Below are 3,993 nucleotides of genomic sequence, written 5' to 3'. Positions count from 1 at the left end.
TAAACAAAACATGCTGGAGGGATAGGTTCCTGACTGAGAGACTCCCCAGACTCTGGAATAGATTGCCCATACATGTCAAGCAGAGTGCCTCTTTGGACCTCTTCAAGAGGAACCTTGACGATTGGATGGGAGAAAGGAAATTCACCCCAGGGATCACGTCAGTCACCCTGCTAGACAGGGGTCCAGGAAAGTAAATAATGTGGGAAGAAATAGCCAGGGAATTGTTATGGCTAGGCTTGTATAGGCCCTAGGGCTGATAGCCTAGTACCAACCTATGAACCTATGGTAGGGGATGTGATGGTTTGAGTAAAACCATATAGGTTAATATGAGTAGAAGGCTGTTCAGATGAACAGGACTTCCAGTTTATATTAAAATCACCAAGTACTATGGTTTCTTGTGGGTAGTTGGTTGAGAGCCAACTGAGGATAGCTTTGAATGTGCTAGTATTATTGCCTGGGGGAAGGTAGATACAGATGATATATATGGATTTGGATTTATTGAGCTGAATCTTGGAAATAAGAATTTCAGCATTACTAGATAGTGGAGGTTTTATCAGTTCCCAAATGTTTATACACTCCCTCCTGCTCAAGTTCTTTTATATCACATTCTTATCCCAAACTGATGTTTTCTTGGTGCTGCAGTCTTCCTGCTTTTAAGGTTGCTTTTGCACATTTATTAAGACCAAATTACATTCTTAAATCATCTGACAAAGTTTTGACAACTTGCAGTTGTGCTTTCAGTTCCTCATTTGATGAGCTATACAGTTTTAAATCATCTGCAAATAGAAGATGAGAAGTCTTTACACTTGTTATTTTCTAGGAGCCAAATTATGTCCATGGCCTAAGCTGTTACGTAGACAGTGGGTTAAGGGCAAGACAGAATAACAGCAGAGTGACTGAGAGTCACCCTGGAATATCCCCATTGGATTTTTATCCCTGGAATAAGAATTTATCTTTTATTATGACACTGTTTCATGATCACTTATGTAATTTATCAGTGTAGGATGTATCTTATACATTTTAAGCACTCTTTTATCCATGACTGCTGGATACAGTCAAATGCTTTTTTGTAGTCAATCCACACCATCCTTAGATTCTTCCCCATTTTTACATTTCTCCATTATGTGTTTAACAACAAATGATCCTTTCTTCCATATGACTTTCTTTTATTACCCTTTTATTCTATTGCCATAATTGAGTTTTCTTCTAAATGAGTATAAACCCTGTCGGCATCAATTTCAATGTATAGTTTATATGCCGTTGAAAGGCAAGTTATTGGCCTATAATTTTTAGGGTAGTTTGTAGGTTCACTTTTAAGTAGGAACATTGTTTTCCCTGTTGTTAGCTAGGTTGGTGTCTGTTCAGGGTGCGCTTATAAATAGTTCTTACTCATGGCTAAATCTTCATGCAAAGATGTTAATACTTTTAACCAGAAGTTGGGTATTGCATCTGGGCCTGGGGTTTTCCAATTAGTGGCTTTTCTTAAAGGAGAACTGCACCCACAGACTCAAAAAACATGTTTATTTTATCATGGTTTGGTGTTTCCTACATTTAACACCACTTTGGGACTATTTACAGTTTTTTAAATATTTTTATACTTAATTTTTGAGTCTGATCACATGGGGTCTGGCATCTTGAAGTAATTCTGATTGTTTACTCTGCCTCTGAGTATACCACAATGGAGTGATTGTCTGTAAAAAAAAATACACCACACAGGCCTCTTTCTTCCTAAAGCTCCTGTCACTGCATTGATTTTATGTGCATACATTGCTGTCTTTTAGTCAGTTAGTTTTAAGTAACATTTCATGCCATTCAGTAACTACATAAAACATAAACAGTGCAAGTGCCACAGAACAGACTTTCAAAGCGCTTTTTAGAATGTCTAAATTGTAGTCTTTTGTGAAGCCTGAATTGTACTAGTTTGACTCATCTCCCATGCCCCTTCACACCTAACTTCCCTAGCTGTCAAAGTGCTAAGGGTAATTTGAGCTATTACCTGCTGTGATTGACAGCTCACAGCAAGAGGCTTGACTTGTGTATTGTTTCCTTGTTCTAGCCTTTACTTTCTGTTTGGGTAGGGGAAAGACCAGGGAGCTGTGGCATCACAGCATGGATGGATTTTTAGGACTGTTATGATAATGTCAGTTTGGGGAGAGAATTGTCCAGAATACTACCTGTATTCATTGGCTTTGATGACATCAATGAACTGGAGACTGCAGCAAACTTTTCCAGAGCAGGTTAAAAGTTTTTTGAAAGTGAAACTACCACAGTACAGTAAGGTACTGTTCTAGTGGACAGAAACAGTTAAATTAAAATATATTAAATGCTGTGTTGTTGTTTATTCATAGCAGGGACAGTAAATAGGGAGAAAAAGGACAAAGAAGTTGAGCATCTAATAGCAAAATCCCACTAGTGTCCTTTAATTTTGTTTCAATCTCTCTGGCTGTTACTTCATCCATTGTCATAATCTGTACCTTTAATCGTCTTATTCTTTCTTTTACTTCTTCTATCCATTTAGCATCTTTATAATCCACACAATCTTTATAAGTACTTCTCCAAAATGTATCTATTTCATCTCTTTTTGGTGGTCTTTCAATTCCTTTTACCTTGTTTCCCAGTTCTCCATAAAACTAAAAATAAAATATTTACCTATGTATCTTCTAAGTTTTTCCACCTGTGCTAAGATTTTTAGTTTATTTGCAACAGTGCATGATAGATCCTGATCTGTTCTAATACTGCACATTGCTTTTATCATGTCTGTCTTTCTAAGTATTTTTGTTGATCTGTTCCCTCTTCTATACTCTTGTAACAGCGATAATTGTTTTTGCCTTGGTTATTGTATTCTTCAGTATGATTTTATACCCCTGAATCAGCCCTGAAACTGGTTCATTGAATCTTCTGAACTTCCTTGCAACCCCCCGCATGTAGTCTGCCTTAAGTTCAGGACTGGTAATTGAAAGCAATGCTTACCATGGCAGAGTCACACTGCAGCTGAGGGAGGTTTTTCTTGCTTTTAAACCTATCCCTGCCCTATGCACAGTTGTGTTGTCTAAGAAATGGCATGTAATGGGCTTGTAGTATACTGTCCACTCCACTCAGTCTGACTCAGCCAATGCCCCAATCCAATTGTAGTCAGTACTCTCCACATGTCCACAGCCTCCAACAAGGATCAAACATGGAGGTGTGCCTTAGTGATTACCCTTCCCTCAGTATACATAGGTGTGTACTCGGCTAATGGCCCTGGAGCTTTTACAAGCCTAGCCTATAGAAGTGCCCTGGCATCGTGCTGCCTAACGTTAGTTCCCAGTGCCTCTATCAAGTAGAACCACTGGAGTGATCCCTGGGGTGAACTTTCTATTACCCATCCACTCATCAAGATGTCTCTTGAAGAGGGTCAGTAAGGTGCTTTGCTTGACATGTATGGGAATTCTATTCAAGAGCATGGGCAGTCTCTGGGTGAGGAACCCGTCCCTCCAGCATATTCTGTTGATTGTGATAATGAGGTTGAGGTCTCTGGAGCGTGTGGTGCAGAGAGATTGGGATTTCTTTAGATGTAGCATTTGTAATAGAGCTGGGTCAGACATGGCTATGTAAGTCAAGCAGAGATCACCTCTAAGTAGGCGATATGAGACAGAGAATAGCTGGAGTCTTTTGAGTCTGTCCGTGTAGGACGTGTTTAATGCCTATGATCCTCTTCATGAGGTACATCTGTAGCCTCTCCAGCTGTTGCAGGTGTCTAGTAAGGTACATGCCAAATACTCAATGATTGGTCTAATGAGGGAAGAGTAGAGAGAGAGACAATTACCTCTTTCTTCCTGGATGCAAAACCCTTCGTAATGAGATGTGCCACATAGAAGGGCATGCTTACCCTCCCTTCCTTGCCATTTAGCTTCTGAGCTGTTAATAAAACTCAATAACCAGGGCCATAGTCAGTACTTTATTTCACTATACCACTTCCAAGCCACTGATGGAATAATATAATGGGTTAACCAA

The sequence above is a fragment of the Protopterus annectens genome, chromosome 15.part0 (assembly GCF_019279795.1).
Source record: "Protopterus annectens isolate FY-2018-M chromosome 15.part0, PAN1.0, whole genome shotgun sequence".
NCBI lineage: Eukaryota > Metazoa > Chordata > Ceratodontiformes > Protopteridae > Protopterus > Protopterus annectens.
The sequence above is the reverse complement of the archived record's forward strand: the minus strand, read 5'-3'. Positions refer to the sequence as shown.